The 21,335-nt window shown below is 40.1% G+C and overlaps 1 long non-coding RNA gene across 9 annotated transcripts in view; it reads right to left on the bottom strand.

Annotated features, from left to right (window-relative positions):
• The window catches only part of LOC125753969 (uncharacterized), a 64,487-nt gene that overhangs the window by 23,834 nt on the left and 19,318 nt on the right, over positions 1–21,335 (bottom strand). For 2 of the 9 annotated variants that reach the window (XR_007406990.1, XR_007406993.1), the window contains one exon: positions 17,441–17,595. The exons of 6 other annotated variants lie outside the window; for them this stretch is intronic. This is a non-coding gene — a long non-coding RNA (uncharacterized LOC125753969). The remainder of the gene's footprint in view (positions 1–17,440; positions 17,596–21,335) is intronic. One more of the 9 variants, XR_007406996.1, reaches the window with a different exon arrangement.

Here is a 21,335-nt window from a genome sequence, read left to right as displayed (position 1 = left end):
ATGTGCAAAACAACTGAGCATTTCACCAAAGAAGATATCAGATGGCAAACAAGCATTGAAGGGATGTTCAATATCATTTTTCATTAAGAAACTGAAAACTAAAAGAAGAATGAGATACCATTACACACATATTAAAATGGTTAAAACTCAAAAAAACTAACATTATCAATCCTTGGTGAGGATGTGAGCAACACGAATTCCAATTCATAAATGGTAAAAATGCAAATGATGCAGCCATTTGGTAGATAGTTTGGTAGTTTTTCATAGAACTAACTATATTTTACCATATAATCCAGCAATTGTGCTCGTACTGCCTTGAAATTGTTTTCCACAAAAAAAACCCTGCATACATATTTTTATAGAGACTTTATCCATAATTGCCCAAAGTAAAAGCAACCAACATGTTCCTCAACAGGTGAATCAATAAACTGTGATACACACATACAATGGGATAATATTTGGTGATAAAAAGAAATGCATTATCAATCCACACAATAATATGGATGAAACTTATGTGTATACTGCTAAGTGAAAAATGTTAACTTGAAAATGCTATACAATTGATGACTTCATTTATATGGCATTCTGGAAAAGGCAGCACTATAGAATTGGAAAACAGATCCATGGTTGCCAGCAGTTTGGGGACAGGGAAGCATGAAAAGGTAAAGTACAGGGATATTGTGAGGTGAAAGAAAGTATTCTATATAATACTATATTGGTAGATATATGACCCTATCCATTTATCAAAATCTATAGAATTTTATAGCACAAAGAGTGAACATTCATGTATGTGAATTTTTGCAAATCTGTTTATGATTTGGAGAATCCTAGGATGAAACATGCATTGTGTATAAAACTACTTCAGGGAAGAAGAATAGGGAAAAGTGGTGCTGACCTAGTTGACTTTAGAAGTGAGTGGAGACTGTAAGACAAAAGGCAAAAGAAACCGTCTAAGAAGTGTACTCTGATAAAGTATTTCCCAAAGGGTATGGGTTACCATTTCTGAAACCACCAAATATGTATATACACCTGTCCCTGGAATGGAACAATTAGGTAAATGGGTAGTGGATACTGAGACCCAGTTTTCCCACTGTTGGAGGAGAGGTCATAGACAAACAAGAGAAGGCTAGAATGTTCCCTATGGTAATGGATGAAAGTTTGAGACATAAGCATGGGCTCATGTTTAGTTTACTAAGATGCAGGTAATTTCACATTTATAGTATTTATAGGTATGACTGTAAATGTGGAATAGTCCTTACTCTGCCAAACAGGAAGGTTAGAAGTAATGACAACCCAGTAACACCATGCACACCCAGTATTCGGATCTTGGTCTTTAATACCATTCTCCAAAGGAATTAGAGCTCATTAGAAATGCCTAATTCTAGGCCTGAATCAGGAAATATGCAGTATGGGCCAGAAGTATTTTGTAATGCCAGAAAATAATGATGTACTAAATGATGACAACAACAATAAAACAAAAACCACAATGATGAGGTATGAAGAAAGGGTTATAGGAGCCAATAAGAGTTCCCAATGGCCAATGCCAGGACAATGTAAACAACAGAATCAGCCAAAGTGTAAACAAATATCCATAATTCCATAATAATAAAAAGTGATTGAATATGTAAATAAATGGAGAGTAAATAAATCTCTAATATGAACAATTCTAAGTGATTTATATAGATACTTCTCCCCCTCAATGAGGTTGGGCCTAACTCCCCACCCTTTAAGTGTGGAATTCACATAGGGATTTGATTCCAAAGAATACAGTATAGAAAGTGAGGGTAAGGGTGAGAGGAATAATATTATAGTAAAGAAACTGGACAAATGCCATGTCAGCCAGGTAATTGGGTCAACATCAGAAGTGATAGATCATTTTAAGAGTGTGTACCTTGATATGATGTGATAAGAATGGCCCTTTGGCTTGTGGACTTCCTCCCCAAAATTCATAACACCAATCTCATCATGAAAAAAAACATATCAGATGAATTCCATCAGTCTATACAAATACCTGGCCCATATACTCCTCAAAACTATCAATGTCATCAAAATCAAAGGAAATCTGAGAATCTGTCATAGACAACAGGGGCATAAAGATTTTTGTTTAAATATGATGTGGTGCTCTGGATGGGAGGGCACTAGATAAAACTAAGGAAATCTGAACAAAGTATGGACTTCACTGAATAATGTGTCATTGATTGATTGGCTATGGCAACGTTAATACTAGGGAAAACTGGGTGCAGAGCATAAAGGAGTTATCTATACTATATTTGTATCCAAACCTAAAATGAAAAGCTTATGAAAAGAATAATTATTTTTTAAAAGCAGTGCTTGGTATATTATTTATTATCAGCGTTAATTAATTTTTATTAATTATTACTTATATTTGTTCTCAATGAGCAATGGCTAATTAATTTTTTAAGATATTATTTATTTATTCATGAGAGACACATAGAGGCAGAGACACAAGCAGAGGGAGAAGCAGGCTCCCTGCAGGAAGCCCGCTGTGGAACTCCATCCCAGGACCCCAGGATCACGCCCTGAGCTGAAGGCAGGCACTCACCGCTGAGCCACCCGGGCGTCCCATAATTGACTAGTATTACTAAGCACCTATTTGTTTAAGCATTTATTTGCTTTACTATCAGTGAGAGTCTCATACTAAAGACTTGAATGTCTCAAAAGAAAGCAGTACACTAAGGTGCCAAAGTGGCTTAGTTGGTTCAGTGTCAGACTCTTGATCTCAGCTCAGGTATTGATCTAAGGGTTGTGGGTTCAAACCACATGTTGAGCTTCATGTTGGGTGTGGAGCCTACTTAATAAAAATAAAATAATGTAGTAGTCAAGCCAGAAACAGATATAGATTTGAAGGGACCCATGAATTATATCATTCTAGAGATACTCATTTTGAAAGGAAAAGTACAATGTCACCCATACAAAATTAGGTTCAGGACCTTTAAAGGTCTGTCCTGCAACTGCACAGCCATGCAGCTGCACTTCATGGGCTTCATTGTTCACACCTGGATCAAGCCGTACAAGTATCTCTTAGCCAGTTGAAGAGCAAGTTCACAAGGTTAGGAAATTTACCAGCCCTTTCTGAAAATTGAGTGTGTGAATTACAGAAATTTAATCCTGGCAATTTAATAGGCCCTATGAAAAGGAATAAATTGGCAGAAAATTAAATAGATTAAAAAGTAGGTTAAGTAATATAACAAGAGGCAACACGTTAATACAAGCCAGCCATCATAAAAAATCATCCGTACAAGCAACCTGCAGACCATGCCTAAAATTATATCCTGTGATTGGTTTGTATCAGAGTCTTAAGACCTAACAATGGTTAAAAGTAAAAAATAGGTCCCATAGTTCTCTTGGCTAAGTGTGATACTTCCATATCCTGATTAAACATCTCTAGGTATCAAGCATAGTCCTGGTAGTTGAAGAGGAAGAAAAGAAATGCACAGCTCCATCCAAGGCCTGCCCTGAAAGACTTGCAGGTCTAAACATGAGGGCAAGTGCAATCTGTTTTCCTGTACTAACTCCACTTGCCTGTGATACCAGCTGCGGTCCCCTCGCCAATCAGAAGGCACAGGTAATTAGCTGCTGTGCAAGCTAAAGGATCCCAACATGTTTGAGCAGGTTGGCATCAAGGGTTTAAGATGCACCTGTTTACGATTAGCTACAATGGATTCCACACACCACACCTCATTTCTTGGAGGGAAGGAAGAACTTGTTTGAGCAATGATCTCCACCTTTTCTCTCCTCCAGTTTTGTTAGTTGTTGACAAAGCCATTTCAAACTCATTCACCTGTCTGCTTTTAACATTCTTCCTCTCCAAGCCTACTGCAAATTAACGTATTTGAACGACTTAATTAAACTCACCAAATAACTCTTCTTCCCTTCACTTTGCTGTCATAGGGAAACCTGGCTTACCTCCCAGAATATGTTTTGGCCAAAACACCACACCTGCCCTGGACTATAGACCCCAGGTACTGTACTGTGTCACTTCTTCTCATCATAGCTAGAGCCAAACGTGAGAGGAAGAGATGAGATGCAGGCTCCCTCAGCGAGCTTTTCAAGGGAGTCCTTTGTGTGTTGTTCCTTTCCAAGGGGGGCACCCACAGGATGGTGCACACAAGAGCACGGAACAATCTGCATAGACCACTGAGCATAAAGTGGACAAATTCCCATCTCCATTGTGACTGACAGAATGGAGAGCTAAAGAGGGATAGGATAATTGAGTATTTCATCATCATCTTAGGTGGTTAGATAAACCTAATGATAATTCCAAATTGCCACCCAACTCTAATAGGAAATCAGATTTTTTTCAAACGTACCTAATTTCTCTCTCTTTAATTTTACTTCAAAAAATAAATAGTTGTTGGTCTTTTTTACTGTGCAATGGGTAATACAGAGTCCATCCCCACTCCTACGACACATACTCATTTGAGATCCATGGCTGTAGGCATGGAAGGGGCAGCGTTGCCGCACTGAGTTTCACAGACCACCCACTTAACCAACCCACCTTCAGGTGTGAGAACTAAGACTGAGGAGGCAGAGCAAGAAAAAGGACATGTCCACCCTCAAGAATTTTCGCAGAACTTCTCCAATTAAAGACCCATCCCTCTCTCCAAAGGCCAGTTAACCTTGCAGACTTCCAATAAGAAGGCAAAATCGTGGTTCAGCAGCTCAACCTAAATACAGATGATCTTCCTCCAGACCACAGAGTCCTTAGTCATACTGGGATTCCTCTGAGACTGTGACATAGGTGCTGGCCAGTGCTGGTGAAGATTTCTCTATGATCTCTGCAGATCCATAGAAGCCTACCTTGATCCCAGGGGCAGTACTAGTCCTGGAAAAAGTCATCTGGACTCTGCCTGTCTTCATCCTCTCCCTCAACCATCTCTCACTGCTCTCAGATCCTCTGCCACATACCCATTATACCTCAGCATGGTCGGGTAAGAAGTTGAGGTGTTGGGCTTTGGGGGAGAATTTAGGCAGGTGGAGGAAAAGATGATGGAGCATAGGTCTTTTTAAATCTCTGAAATTAGTCACCTGGCCAAAGACAGCAGTGATTCCTAAAACTAAATAGTGCATCAGAATCACCTAGAAAACTATAACAAAAAGATAGGTCCTGTGCTCGGAGGCTCTGACTGATTACAGCTGAAGTTGGGCTGCATGCAATCCTATGTATACCAAAATTTGAGAATCACTTGAAAGGATGACTCTGTCAGGTTCTACTGTATACTAAGACCCTTTGGCATTAGGACCTATGTTTAATTTCTGAGTCTCCATCCTAGTTAAATTCCACTAGGATGGAAACAGTTCACTTACTTAAATATTTACTAAATGCTTGCTGAACAAGGGGCACCTTGCTGGCTCAGGGGGTTAAGCATCTGCCTTTGGCTCAGGTCATGGACCCAGGGTACTGGAATTGAGACCCATGCCAGGTTCCCTGCTCGGTGGGGAGCATGCTTCTCCCTCTTCTGCTGCTCCCCTGCTTGTGCTTGTTCCTTTTTCTTTCTCTTTTCTCAAATAAATAAAATCTTTTTAAAAAATAAATAAATGCTTGCTGAACAGAAGTATCAGGAAAATATATACAGAAAGAATTGTGGGGCACCTGGGTGGCTCAGTGGTTGAGCATTGTGATCCCAGGGTCAGGGATCAAGTCCCATATCGGGCTCCCTGCACGGAGCCTGCTTCTCCCTCTGCCTACGTCTCTGCCTCTCTCTTTGTGTCTCTCATGAATAAATAAATAAAACCTTTATTCAAAAAACAAAAAAAAGAGAATTGTAAATCTATATATGTATGTCGGCCCTAAGACTGTGTCTCAAAAGTCAAGTTGCCTGCAGTTTCAGAAAAAAAAATCTAAACATTGGACTTCCTTATCACGTTATATAAATCAATACCAGGATTCAGCACTTTCCAGAAATTAAAATACCTCTGTGTGCAACTAGTTGTGTCTGTTTGGAGGAAATTATAAGCCACTCTTTTGTTGAAGGTTTTTTTACCCAACCCCCAAAAAATCTACATTTCAAAATCATGTTTATCAAGAACTAGAGATGTAGGGATGTAGAACACAAAATGATACACAAGTAAATAAAATTCATTAAATCCTACATTTAAGGTATCTTCATTTTCTTTCACCAAGAATTTTTCCTTTCCCCCTTTTTTCCATTCCTTAGTTTTGCCACAAGATTTCTGTTTTTCTTTGGCATGGATTAGGAAAGAGACTGTATTATATAATATTGAGTTTCTTGAATATGGGTGCTGTCCTTTAAGTAACTCTCTTAAGAAAATAAAGCTGGAGAGAATTCCCAGAGCGTGGATGTCTGTCTTGAGGTGTCTCTCTATTGATGACAGCATCTTCCTCCATTTTCACTGAAGGCATAACATACTCCTAGAGTCATATATTTGTCATGTTCACCTAGGACTTCCTTTTCTAATGCTGACCTCAAACAGGATAAATAGAAGGTTCTTGCCCTTAGTGAGAGTTTAAATCCAGTGGAGATGACCTTCAAAGTCCAGAGTGTTTTGGCTGCCTCCTACAGTCCACCTTGCTGAGAGCCTCAGCTCAGGCCTTCAAATATATTCCTTTATCTTCCTTTTCCCCCAAATTTCAAAACATCTGTTCCACTTGGGTTATTCACATATGCTTAGTGAAGAAAACAAAAATGGGAATTCAGAAAAAAAAATGATCTAAATGAAATAGTTTCCCTTTAAACAAAGAAAGGTGGGCAGCCCGGGTGGCTCAGCGGTTTAGCACTTCCTTCAGTCCAGGGCCTGATCCTGGAGGCCCGGACTGAGTCTTGCATTGGGCTCCCTGCATGGAGCCCGCTTCTCCCTCTGCCTGTGTGTCTCTTATGAATAAACAAATAAAAAAAGTCTTTTTAAAAATAAAGAAAGAAAGGTGATTTGACCAGGTCATGCTGTGTGGCATGAACAGAAGTTGAAGTCCATGGTGTGGGGCCTCCTTTATTATTCTGACTTTAAGCACAAACTGATCTGATGAACTGCTAAGTATCCAGAAACTGGTGCTATCCAACAACAATTCTTTGATGATGGAATGGTGCTGTGTACCTGTGTCTTCCAATAGGGCGCTGCTAGTCACAGTGACTACTGACCACCTGAAATGTGGCTGGTGTAATTGAAAAATTAAAGTGTCAGTTTCATTTAATATTAATAAATCTAACTTAAATAGCCAGTTATGGCTGGTGGCTACTGTATTGCACAATGCAGCTCTAGAATCTATTCTAGAGGGAATCAGAGGCCCTTTGGAAAGGTTTTTAAGATGTAAAAATGAAATGCTGTGTCCATCCATGCCTCAAGAGTCAGGACGAGCAGCTCAGCTCCATTCTGGCTACTATATGAGGCAACCCAATGTCACCAGAATGACATCCTTGCTCCCTCTTTTCCCAGAGGACACAAGGGTACATGGCTGGCTCAGGAGAAACAGAAGGCTTTCCTCCATCTTCTGTACTGAGGGCTTGCACCCCACCCCAAGCAGGCAAGAACGTCCTGCTCTGGAGAGATTTGGAATTAAGTCTATCTGAAATTTATACTTATCTATCTAAGAGGTTCAGAAACTAAGTGGCTGCCTTAACAATGCTGCCTTCCAACACATGGCAAGGGACATTGCTTAATTTAGGAGAAAATACTGAGAAGAAAAAAACACTTGAGAATCACACCTACAGAGCCATGTAATTAGGCTAAAGCAAAGACTCCCAACTTCCCTGCTGATCCCCCAACAAATCTATGCCTTGGATGCTCTAGTCATATCGTCTCATTGAAAGCTGGCTATAATCCAGAGAGGTACAATTATTAAGCAATGCATATTGCAAAGCACTTTCAGTGGATAAATTTTTCCTTTAATTTTCACAACAAACCTAGAATAGTGACTTCTTTTTTCTGTTTACAGATGAGGAAACTGAGGCTAACAAAGATTAGGAACGTTACCTAAGATTACATAACTTAAAAAAAAAAGATTACATAACTTGGATTCAAGCCACATATGTCTAGTTGCAAAGCCCATAGGAACTATGTCATTAAAAACCTTCTAGCCTTCAATACAAGCATCTTTTGTCTCACTAAGTACATAGTAGCAAATAGCCACACACACACACACACACACACACACACACACAGAGTGCTCATGCTTATGAAAATCTGATTTTAAAAACATTAACTGACATAGTGGGGTCATGGGTTTGGAATGGCAATTATTCACTTAAAAATGATTTATCACAGTGTCTTACACTGGGGATGTCCAACATCCTATATTCTCTCTCCATAGATCTTTTTGTCCTTCCAGAAAGGCTTATGCCAGACCCAGTGACAAACAAAGCTCATGCTTTTACAATCATTTCTTTATTTCAAAGGTTCCACCTAAGCCTTTTTAGATTGCTCATATGTGTGCATATATATATATTCACACACATTTTAAAATTCCTCTTTTTACTATCTATTACTAAAAGCTCCTATGAGAATTAGCCTGTCTTATTAGGATGTGAGGAATTTGGTATTTCTTTATATTGCCATAATTTATTATAATATCTGAGATAGATCAGGCATTTAACAAATGGTATATGAATAAATACATTTATAGGAAATACATTACCAGATATAAAATACATTTTAAATTGTGACAGACCATAACACAAAGCCTGGAGGTAGAGAATTTTGTGTAGCAGAATTCTTTTCTGCATTTCTTTCCCAAAGTCTTTCATGTTTTACAGGAGAGCTGGAGTCAGTTTGGAGTGTGCATTTCCTGGAGTGTTCAGTTTGGTTCACAGCACCAGTGTTATTTCAACATTAGCCTTGCTCTCTGAATAATGACCAGGCTAATGCAGGGTCAGGGGTAGCTGTTCTTTTCCAGTTTCTAAATTAAGGCTAGGTTAATATTAGTTCAGATAAAATAGGCTCTAAATATAACCCAAAGGAAAAAATATAGATTTTTTTAAAGGAAAATAAAGAGTTTTGCCAGGGAAATAATTCCCTTTTAGGCTTCAGGTTGGGAGGCAGGAGGGCTCAGAAATGAGGATACATGAACTAAGGGAGCCAAGCATTGCTCTTATCTTGGCAGCAGGACACAGCCCAGGGCCTCCTGATAGGCCATTCCCACTTTACAGAGGCTTCAGAAGTCATTTGGTAGTGGATTCTCAAAAACATCTGTTAAGGGAAAGAAAAAACCCAGGGGTAGAGGATGGAGAGACATGTGGCTTTAAACTACTTGAAAGAAGCAACAATTCCACCTGAAGTCGCTGCCCTGCAATGGGAAGAGGGTAATGGGATGGGAGGAAGTGGGAATGAGTGCCTGTGTCTGCAGGAAACTGGGTGCTATATTTAATACATATGTAATGGGCTTGATTACAAAACCGGACTGTCAGTGAAGCTGGCTGAGCAGCAAAAATGTTTTGGTTAGCAACAATTCCAGGAGATGTGAGAAACTCCAGGTGGTCTCAGTGACCCAGGAGAGGTGGAGTGAGTGGAAGAGGCTCCAATACGCCCCAGGAGACTAGCAATGTCCCATCTCCCTGGTGCTCTCTTGCACCCCAAATCCATTGATCCCAGTGGCTGGCCACCCCTCTGCCCCTTCCAGGCCCTCACAGCCAGCTCTCAGCGTTGTTACACACCCATTAATACAGAAGCTACTGTATTTCTCCAGGGAAAGTCACATTTGTTTTCATTTTCCTTCCTGTGTGACAGTCTGAAGCCCGAATTGGCTAATGCAGTGTAACAATTTCAAACAGGTCTAGATCTCACAATCTGTTGTTCTCTCAACCATACTATCAGTAGTTTAAGGTACTGCATGTGTTCAGAAAACACTAACCTGTGTTTAGAAAATGACATCTGTCTGAGTTTAGGAGTTTTAGAACCAAGAAAAAATATAGCAGTAAGTACACATGCTTCTGCATGGCATCCTACAAAGATGGAAGTGTTTAAGCAGCATTACTCAGAGAACATAGATTCCAATCTAACCTAATCTCTCCAGTTTCTTCCTTCAGTTTGGATTTTAGCTCCTTGAGAAGCTGGAAAGGAAGCAAGCTAGAAATTTGTTCCTTCCTCCCTGATCACCGGACAGTCACCCTCTGCCCCATCAGCAGCCACAACTACGGACCATGAGGAAATGCACATTCCCTGAGCAAACTGCAGCCAGTGCCTATCTCCACTTGTCCTCCACTCCATTTCTTTCTCCTTTCTTCCCTCCCCTTTCCCCTTTTCTCCCTCCCTTTTATCTCCCACCTCTCTCCCTTCCTTCCTCTCTCCCTTCCTCCTCCCCCCTCCCATTCTCCCCATCCCTCTACCTTCCTTCCTCCCACTTCTTCCTCTTCTCTCCTCCTTCCCTCCCTCCCTCCCTCTCTCCATTTCTTCCCTAAACTTTGCGAATTTACTGTGTACTTGCTATTAGATGAGATTCAGAGACACAACCACAAATAAAAGGAATACAATCCCATGCTTGTGGAGCTTAAATTCTAGAGAAGAACTAAAAAACAAAAGTGTTGATGAAAAATTGATTTAAATTTTTGTAAACATCATGAGGGAAGCTGAGGGTGCTGGGAAAGGCCTGAATCTGGGGAGGCAGTATTTGAAGCCTCCTGGGATGGCCTGCACCCCAGTGCCACCCAGTGGACCCCCCACAGCAGCTGTGTGCCTGCATTGTGAGGGGCAGCCATTGGCCACACGTGGTCATGGAGCACAGGGCATGGAGCCAGCAGGACAGAGACCAAAATGGAGAATACCTCACTCTGGCTATTGCATGGGACAAAGCAGGTGTCTACTCCAGCAGAAGGGAAGAGAACAAGGTGAGAGTGAGCCAAGAGGAAGGAAGCAAAGAGCTAAGGGAACAGCAAAGAAAGAGAATTGCACAGATGGAACAGGAGTGGAGTGTCTGAGGGGCAAAGAGGCCATTAATAACCAAGGCTATTTCTGAATAAACTCATTTCTATCAGTTCTGGAAATAAACTTTTTCCAGAACATTCAAATCATTCCATTCAGAAAAACTTGGGGATTCAAATGATTGGGATCAAAAGTACCATACTGAGTGCTTGGTATGATCCTAGCTCTAGCAATACTATGCCACTTCAGACATCAGCTCTATTTGCTGAAGGTTTACATGTACAAAATCACGCTATCATGTAATTTCCATCATAGCATAGTGACACAATTATTATGAAAGGGGAAAGTCTCTGCAAGATTGTTTATAAAAATGCGGAGTTTTAAAAATATTCCTATATTTTAATGTATCAATTGCATTTCCAATCCATTCTGGGTCAATAAGGAAAACAGAGGCATCCATAGGGTTTTAAGTGTGAGTATGCTGAAAAATGTTAAATGAAACAGAAACAGAAAGAAAATTTGAAGAATGAAAAAATAAATTATGGCACAATCTGATGGAGTACTATGCAGCTATTTAAAATCTACAATAAAAAATAAATAAAATAAATAAAATCTACAATAGTAGCTGGCACATGTGAAGCACATAGTACATGTGGCATATCTTTTATACCTATTATCACAGTGAATCTTTATAACCACTATATGAGAAAGGTCTTATTAGTCAATATACCATTTCATGGGACACTATAATGGAAGAGAATGTAGCTAGCAGCTGAAAGGTTAGAGCTTGGACTTTATTTGATTATGAAATCAGTGTCCTGAGCTCCTCCCCAACCTCCCACTCATGATTTGTAAATAATTTCTATTGACCTGGGTAAATGCTTATTCCATGATGTAAATGGAAATAAACACAATATGGAACAGCATGATTCCTATTCTTTAATTACACACATGCACACATGCATACACATACTTGATCATGCTTTAGTACTGGCACTCTTGAGAGATACAGGACAAATAAAATGTCTGTACATGTGTGTAAGTATGTAACCAGAAGTAAATATCTCAAAATGTTAATAATGGTATATTTTTTCAAACTCATGATGATTTTGAATTTATTTTTTATGTTTCTTCTCCAGAGCTTTCAATGGTATATGTTATTTTTATGATTAAAAAATAAGCACCATCAAAAATTGCTGCAGGAAGGAAGACAAGTTTGTCATTTAATTTTGATTATTGTACATAAGTCTATTTGCATGTAAAATAATTTTTAAACTTCAAAGCAGAATAAGTAATAATTTTATTATTCACTTTATGCTTTGATTGTAGTGAATCTGTTTATCCATGCATGTTTTTAAAACCTTTCAGATCCATTCATCTTGCTAGAGAAACTTTTTTCCTGTCTTAGGAGACTTTTTAAAAATAGGTATGGAAATCATAAATTATTTTGAAACAATGCATGTATTGTTGGGATTGCTGTATACTTATTTCTTCCTGGTCAAAAGCACTTTATAAAATTAGTTGCTACAAGATCACTTTCTAACTGGTCTTCTAAAATCCCTATACATGTTTGTCTTTTAATAATTTGGCAGCAAACCTCAGTTCTTTGGAAGTTTGGTTCCCTCAAATATATTTTGGAATGTACAAAGAGTCCAGATAATAAAACTTTTTGATAACCTGAATGGCTAAAAAGAAAAGCCTCTTATAATGTTCACATATATCAACTCTTCACCAAATATCTTCACTGTTCATCTTGAGTCTAACTACATCATTGACCCTTAAGAATGCCAGTTATGACTATATAATAATGAAGGGGACAATCCAACAAGAAGATATTACAATTGTAAATATTTATGAACCCAACTTGGTAGCACCCAACTACACAAGACAATTAATAACAAATACGAAGGAAGTAAATGATAATAATACAATAATAGTAGGGGACTCCTACTCCACTTACATCAATGGATATATCATCCAAACAGAAAATCAGCAAAGGAAGCAGTGGCTTTGAATGACACATTGGACCAGATGGATTTAATAGTTATATTCAGAATATTCTGTCCTAAAAAAACAGAATACACATTCTTTTCAAGTGCACACAGAACATTCTCCAGAATAGATCTCATATTAGGTCATGGAACAACCCTCAAAAAATACTAAAAAATCGAAGTCATAGCAAGCATCTTTTCTGACCACAACAGTATGAAACTAGAAATTGACCACAAGAAAAAAATTGGAAACACTACAAATTCATGGAAATTAAGTGACATGCTACTAAACAATGAATTGATCAACCAGGAAATCAAAGAACAAATTTAAAAAGTACAGGGAAACAAACAAAAATGAAAACACAACAGTCCAAAATACTTGGAATGCAACAAGAGCAGTTCTAAGAGGGAAGTTTGTAGCAATACAGACCTACCTTAAGAAGCAAGAAAAAACTCAAATAAACAACCTAAACTTATAGCTAAAGGAGCTAGAAAAAGAAACAAAAAAACCCAAACCAGCAGAGAGAAGGAAATAATAAAGATCTAATAAAGATTAGAGCAGAAATAAATGATATAGAAACTTAATAAAAAAAACAATAGAACAATCAGTGAAACAAGGAGCTGGTTATTTGAAAAGATCAACAAGATTTTAAAACTCTAAAAAAATAAATAAATAAATAAATAAATAAATCTATCTATCTTAAAAAAACAGAACAGAGAGAGAGAACTCAAATGAACAAAATCACAAATGAAAGAGGAGATATAACAACCAGCATCACAGAAATATGGTAAGAGAATATTATGAAAAACTGTATGTCAACGATTTAGACAACATAGAGAAAATGGATAAATTCCCAGAAATATATAATCTGTATCTCAAATAATGAACCATCAGAAAGAGAAACCAAGAAAACAATTTCATTTACAATTGCACCAAAAATAATAAGACATCTAGAGATAAACCAAAAAGGAGAAACACTGTACTCTGAAAACTATGAAACTTATGAAAGAAACTGAAGATGACACAAAGAAATGGAAAGACATTCCATGCTCATGGACTGGAAGAACAAATTTGTTAAAATGTCTATGCTACCGAAAAGCACTATACACATTTAATACAATTCTTATCAAAATACCAATAGCATCTTTCACAGAACTAGAATAAGGAAGTTCATATGGAGCCACAAAAGACTCTGAAGAGCCAAATCAGTCTTAAAAAAGAAAAGCAAAGCTGGAGATATCACAATTCCAGATGTCAAGTTATATTACAAAGCTATAGTAATCAAAATAGTATGGTACTGGCACATAAATATACACATAGATCAGTGGAACAGAATAGAAAACTTAGAAATAAAACCAAAATTATATGGCCAATTAATCTTTGACAAAGCAAGAAAGAATATGCAATGAGAAAAAGTCTTCAACAAAAAGTGTTGGGAAAACTGGTCAGCTACATGCAAAAGAATGAACTGGACCATTTTCTTACCACTAAAATAAACTCAAAATTTAAAGACCTAAATGTGAGACCTGAAACTATAAAAATACTTGAAGAGGACATAGGCAGTAATGTCTGACAATAGCCATAGTAACACTTTTTAGATATGTCTCCTGAGGCAAAGGAATAAAAGCAAAAATAAACTATTGGTAATCCATCAAAATAAAAAGTTTCTATATAGAAAAGGAACCAGTCAACAAAACTAAAAGGCAACCTATGGGATGGGAGAAGATATTTGCACATGACATATATAATAAAGAATTAGTATCCAAAATATATAAAGAACTGAATCAATTCAACACCCAAAAAAAGAAATAACCCAATTAAAAAATAGGCAGAAGACATAAACAGGCATTTCTCCAAAGAAGACATTCAGAAGACATGTGTCTTCTTTTTCTCAAAGAAGACACATGAAAAGATGCTCAACATCACTCACATCAGGGAAATGCAAATTAAAACCATAATGAAATATTACCTTACGCCTGTCAGAATGGCTAAAATAAAAAATACAAGAAACAAGTATTGGTGAGAATACAGAGAAAAGGGAATCCTCTTGCACTGTTAGTGGGAATGCAAACTGGTACAGACCCTGTGGAAAACAAAATGGAGTTTCCTTAAAAAATTAGAAATAGAGGGATCCCTGGGTGGCGCAGCGGTTTGGCGCCTGCCTTTGGCCCAGGGCACGATCCTGGAGACCCAGGATCGAATCCCACGTCGGGCTCCCTGCATGGAGCCTGCTTCTCCCTCTGCCTGTGTCTCTGCCTCTCTGTCTCTCTCTCTCTGTGTGACTATCATGAATAAATAAATAAAATCTTTTAAAAAGTTAGAAATAGAAGTACCATATAATCCAGTAACTCCAGTTCCAGATATTTACCTAAGGAATTTGAAAACACTAATTTGAAAGATATATGCACCTCCATGTAGAGACCAAACTGATGGTTACTAGAGGGGAGGTGGGGGGATGGGTGAGATAGGTGATGGGGATTGAAGAGTGCACTTATCATGATGAGCACTGAGTGATATATAGAATTGCTAAATCACTGTATTGTACACCTGAAGCTAATATAACACTGTACATTAATTATACTGGAATTTTCAAAAAAAAAAAAAAAAAAAGGAATGCCAGGTCTGGATGACTGTCTCTCATATTCCATCTTAAGGAGTGAGCATGTCCTCAGAATCTGTCCGGAGTTGCCTGTCATCTTCTGGAATCCAGTGGCCCTTATCAGGTGCTCTCAAGAAACCACTCTAGGATGGGTGGTAATTATGCTTCTATCAGTGTCAAACGTGCCAGAGCTCAGCAGGTGACTGGTAAGAATTTCAAAGAGCTGATGACAGGAGTGAAGGAGAACGTCATAGTTGTTGATCTTGCTCTCTCCTTGGACCCTTTGGTCCTACCTCTCTGGACTGGCTGAGAACTTACAAGCTGAGTGGGTCCCTCCTGTACTACAAGGGTCACTTTAGCTGTGGCCTCAGCATCAGTAGAGATACCTGGTCCTTCATCATCTTGTCCCTTCCAATTTTACCCCCCAACATATACAAGGTAAACACTTTTCCACCCCAATTTCCAAAGCTGTTTGAAAACCATTTGTGGGCAGCCACACACATACACACCTCATATCCTTGTGTTGCAAACTCCAAGTCATATGGACTTGGACTCTGGCTCCCCTTTCTTTGCCAAGATTCAGATTACTGAGCAAGCAGGAAGAACTGAGCCAAAGCAAATTAAGTGATTCCACAGGCACATTGTGAGGTGCAGAGCTAGCATTTTTGATATTGTGTAATTAAAGCTGTAACAAACATCACACAGGGAATCAGCCTCCAGATTGTGACAGAAATAAATCTGCTTGGCTTCAAAAGTTTTTCTTAAAAAGAAATATTTTGGTTCCAGTATCTGTGCAAGAGGGAGAAAGCCTGCTGTCCTTGACACAGGAAGTAGGTAACACCTGTCGGTAGAATTCACACCACCTGCTTGGGGTGCCTTGGAGGTTAAGCCTGCAGCTGGCCACACGCTCTCCTACTTCTGGGCCACACCTATGGGGCTACAGATGAGTTTCAGAGTGGGTAGCATTTTTTATATTCAACATTTAAGACCCCAGATATATAAATCATCACAAACTGTGGGATTTCCCCCAAGGGATAAAGAAAAGTTAAACTCTCCACCTTCAGGATATCACAGTTTAGTATTTTACGGGCTTAACAGTCAACATAGCATCCTCGTTTCCCATATAAAAAAGCACAATAGTAAAACACAGGTCTCAGTACACTGTGTCTGTTCTTCAGGCCACAAAGCAACCCAGAACCTTCACCCTCAGACTCATGTATAAAAGATTAACTGAAATGCCAAAAGTAACAGCTTCCACTGGATTTCTCTACTCTGCTATAAGGCTGCTCTATGTTATTCTTGGGAAAGCCCTTCCCGGCTTGAACAAACTTCAACACTTGACGGACATTTACCATAAACATTCTTTTTTATGTTATTTTTAAATTTTTAATGAATTCTGAAGACTGAAAGAGTCAAACAGGTTGGCACTGGGACTATACCTCTCACATACATTTTTGCCATTGAAAGACCTAAGGCGAAATGGGTAGTTCACTCCCAAATCTTTTTTTAAAAACACTTCTGAGATGAATTTTGGACCTGCAATTGACAACCTGAAACTATCAAGAAAATAGAGAAAGTAGACAATGGAGGGAAATGAACCTAAAGTCAAGCTCAGATGGGCCATCTCAGCGGGGAGGGGAGGAGGACGGAGGCAGGGCAAGCTGTGGTGCTCCTTCACAACTACAGTCCGTTTGTCCCTCTCTCCTTGAATATATACCTCTTCCTATACAAACATAGAACTGTTTTATTACAATTTCAGTCATTGCAAAAGGATATTGCAAACAGGAAATCACATTCTAAATGTAAAAATGGATGTGTGAGGTCACATGCCTACAACTTAAGAAAAGCAATTTAAATGCAGAACCAAAAGTCTTCTCTTCCCACGCCTTTGTATGAATTCTTTGTGTAAATGTGTGCCACATGTCAGGCTGTTTACAGAGAAAAGGATTTTGCTTTCTGAATCACACATATGGTAGACATGCCAACCCTGATGGAAAGAAAAATGGAGAAACTGCTCACCCAGTGATGTCTACGTTCCTGAATAGAGCCCACAGGCCACCGAGTGTCAGTCACAGCCAGGCACGGCTCAGGAAAGGTCAAGAAAACACCTGATTCTCAGCTCCAGTGAGTCACAATCCCTCTGAGGCAACCTGTGCCAAGCATGAAATATCATCCTATAGTCGGGGAGGAGAATGAAGAGGAATGCAAAATACATGTGGAAAATTCAATGGCTTTGCTCATTCTCTCCTTGTCCTCATATCCTTCGGCTCATATATAAATCCCTGCAAGCACACACATATGTGCACACCCCACTCATGCCCAGATACAGTGCTAAGAATACCAGAGGGTTTGTTGGTGCCCGGATGTCCATCAAAATTCTCCCTTTCCACTTCATCGCAAAAAGTTTATGGAGGAAGGAAAATAAAGGTAAGCTGTGAGGGACAGAAGAAAGGAAACTTTGGGTGAATTGGCAGGTCTCCCACTTCCTCTTCTTCTCATGTCTCTGAAGATGAGATGTCCACACTTGTGAAGAGTAACTGCTATACCTGTCCCAAGCATGTCATTCCCACCCCACGAGGGGGCCCTGCCCCTTCAGCGGCCTCCTTTCCCAACTGGCCTTCAACCTCTCATTCACCACCAAAGCCTCCCCTTCACATAAAAATGTTCACTTAACAATTATAACCTTGATTACAATGAACACTGATTGAAAATTTACTAAATGCCAATTTTCAACGCAGCGCTTTGTGTACATTTCCCTCATTAAATCTTAAAGTCCTTCTATTTTAATGCCCACTTTAGAAATAAAGAAAATGAGGCATAGGGTTGTTTAAATTTAACCTGCATGAAATAAGACACAATTCTGTCGTCCAGAACCTAAGCAGCTCCTACTTCATGCTCAGAATTAGGAAAAGCATCTCCCATCTCAAAACCAAAACCAAACTTCCCTGACTGGACACACTTCTCTATCATTCCACCGTCTTAACTTCACTTACAGGAACGTGGCTACTGTCCGCATGCCTTCTGGTGTACCTACCACCAAGGCCTTAGCCTGTCCTCCCATCCTGTGACTTCCCTGCTTCCCTCATCCCAGAGATCATTCCACATGTCCTTGCCTCCTTCCTCAGATGCCTCTTAGTGTTCCCTCAGTCCGGGCTTACCTCCATGCATCACCTAACCTCTCCCCCTCCTCCACATGTCTTTCTCCTGAGCTTGACACTCATATATCCAGGAGCCACTGGGTTCCCACAGGCACCTCAAGTAGATCCAAGAACACAGTGTTCCCTGACCTCTTGCCTTACATATGCTACTCTTAACCTCACCACCCCCATGAGTCTCTTTCACATGCCCCTGAACAATGCCTTTGCCTTGTATACCTGTGACATCAGCCTCTTCCCTGATCTCCTTGCCCCACACTGACCTGGGAGTCATTGTCCCGAAACGTGAACCTGAGAGCTTTGAAATATTCCTACAGCTCCACCACAGGAGGTCCACATTCCTCAGACCGCTATACAGGAACCTTCATTTTCTGGGCCACTACATATGTGTGCAGCTCATCAGCCACCATTTTGCCCTTGGACCCCATGCTCCAGTCTTGCAGATCTCGCCCACATTTCCACTCCTTCACATGGTATTTACCTACCTTTGCCTAGAATGCCTTTCAATTTGCTCTCTAGCACCCAGTCACCATCTCTTCTGGGATTCCTTGGACATTTTCCAAGCCTGTCCATACCTTCTGTCATGTCCACCAAGTGTCCCTCCTTTCTACCTCCCATGACCATTTACTCAACACCAACTATGGACCAGGCACCATGTTGAGAACTGGGCATTCAAAACTGCCCTCACAGAGCTTGGGATCCAGTGGGAGGGAAAGAAATAGAGAGGTAGATGTCAAGTGACAGACACCACTGTCCCCATACCATCAGAGCCTCCCAGGCTCAGAAGGGCCTGCCATGGCTCTGCAATCCTTCAGGAGTGGGTGTGAGAATAGGCTGGGGAGGAAAAGAGAAATCTGTAACCTGTAATTTTGTTTTCTTTTGGCCTCCACTGCATCCCATCCTACATACATATTTGAAGGCATGAAATAATATCTGAGAATATCCAAACTACAATTCCCAGGGTTGTAATAGCCACAAATGCAGTAACTCAAATTTTATAATTCCTTAGAAATTTAATTTTCAGGGATGCCTGGGTGGTTCAGTGGTTGAGCATCTGCCTTCAGCTCAGGGTGTGATCCTGGGGTCCTGGGATCAAGTCCCACATCAGGCTCGCTGCAGAACTCTGCTTCTCCCTCTGCCTGTGTCTCTGCCTCTCTCTGTGTGTCTCTTATGAATAAATAAAATATTTTTAAAAAGAAATTTAATTTTCAAAATCTATAATTCCTTTTTTTAAAGATTTATTTATTTATTTGAGAGACAGAGCATGAATGGGAGGGACAGAGGCAGAAGGAGAGAAAATCTTAAGCTGACTGAGTGCAGAGCCCGACAAGGGGCTCAATCTCACCACCCTGAGATCACAACCTGAGCTAAAATCAACCCTCACCCAACTGCGCCACCCAGGCACACCCAAAAATCCATAACTTCTTTTTTTTAAGATTTTATCTTATTTATTCATGAGAAACACAGAGAGAGAGAGAGAGAGAGAGGCACAGGCACAGGCAGAGAGAGAAGCAGGCTCCACGCAGGGAGCCTGATTTGGGACTCAATCCTGAGACTCCAGGACCATGCCCTGAGCCAAAGACAGGCACTAAACCGCTGAGCCATCCAGGGATCCCCAAATCTGTAACTTCTTTAAAAGGCTTTGTTTCACTTTGAATGACTTACTTAGTGTCTTTCACAATGGCCCTATAAATAAGGCTTGCATTTTTTTAAAAATTAATTCTGTCTGGAATAAACCATATTAAGAGCACACCTGACCATAGCTGTCCACACAATTGTTCAGAGTGGCTTGAATGGGCCAAGCTGTATCTGGAGAAACAAGGCTCAACTCCCTCCACTTCCTGTGATTCTTGCTTGGTACTGTCACCCTCTACACTTCAGGGATTTCACTGTTTTAAACCCCCACACCTCACATGAACTGGGTTTATTTCTCTAAGTGTTGAGGAAGGAAGGCAACTTGTGCAAATTGCAACCAGCCACAGAGCTAATTGTCTTGGGAACAACAGACTCCTCACCCTCTTCCCAGTAGAAAGGAAAGGTCCTGAAACATACCCCAAAAAGCTGAAATGCTACCCTGACAGAAATCTCAAGTGACTGGGGCACCTGGGTGGCTCAGTAGTTGAGCGTCTGCCTTTGGCTTAGGTGGTGATCCCAGGGTCCTGGGATCGAGTCCCACATTGGGCTGCCTGCAGGGAGCCTGCTTCTCCCTCTGTCTATCTCTGCCTCTCTCTGTGTATCTGTCATGAATAAACAAAAATCTTAAAAAAAAAATCTCAAGAGATCAATACAAGGAGGAAGTTTTTTGGATTTTTGTTGGGTTTTATTTCCAGGATTGGAGGCTTAAAAATGTGGAGGGGGCCTCCTGAGACAGACAGGTGGGGAATATGCATGCTCTTTGTTTCCTCTAACTTCCTCTTCCGATATTGCTTGGAACTGATCCCTTTTGAAACCAAAAGTCTCTGAAGGAAATATGATCATTAAGCCCCTAATGTGTCCCTGTCAGATGTTCTCTTCTATAAAGAAATAGGCAATTGATGCTCCATCCTGACACAAGTTTGAAAATTGTTTCTGTGTAGACATGTCAAGGTAGTGCTCACTGCCCCTGCCACTCCTGCTCAGCCTCAGAGGCCAGGACAGGGGATGCCATCCCCCAGGAGTGCTCAAGGGCAAGACAGCCAGCACATGGGGACACCCAGGAAGGTCTTATCAGGGTGAAAGGTAGGGACCAAACCCTCCAGAGAGGTGTGGAGACCAACAAG

This window comes from Canis lupus, chromosome 29 (genome assembly GCF_003254725.2).
Source record: "Canis lupus dingo isolate Sandy chromosome 29, ASM325472v2, whole genome shotgun sequence".
In the NCBI taxonomy this organism is placed as follows: Eukaryota; Metazoa; Chordata; class Mammalia; order Carnivora; family Canidae; genus Canis; species Canis lupus.
This window is presented reverse-complemented; position numbering and strand designations above follow the sequence as displayed.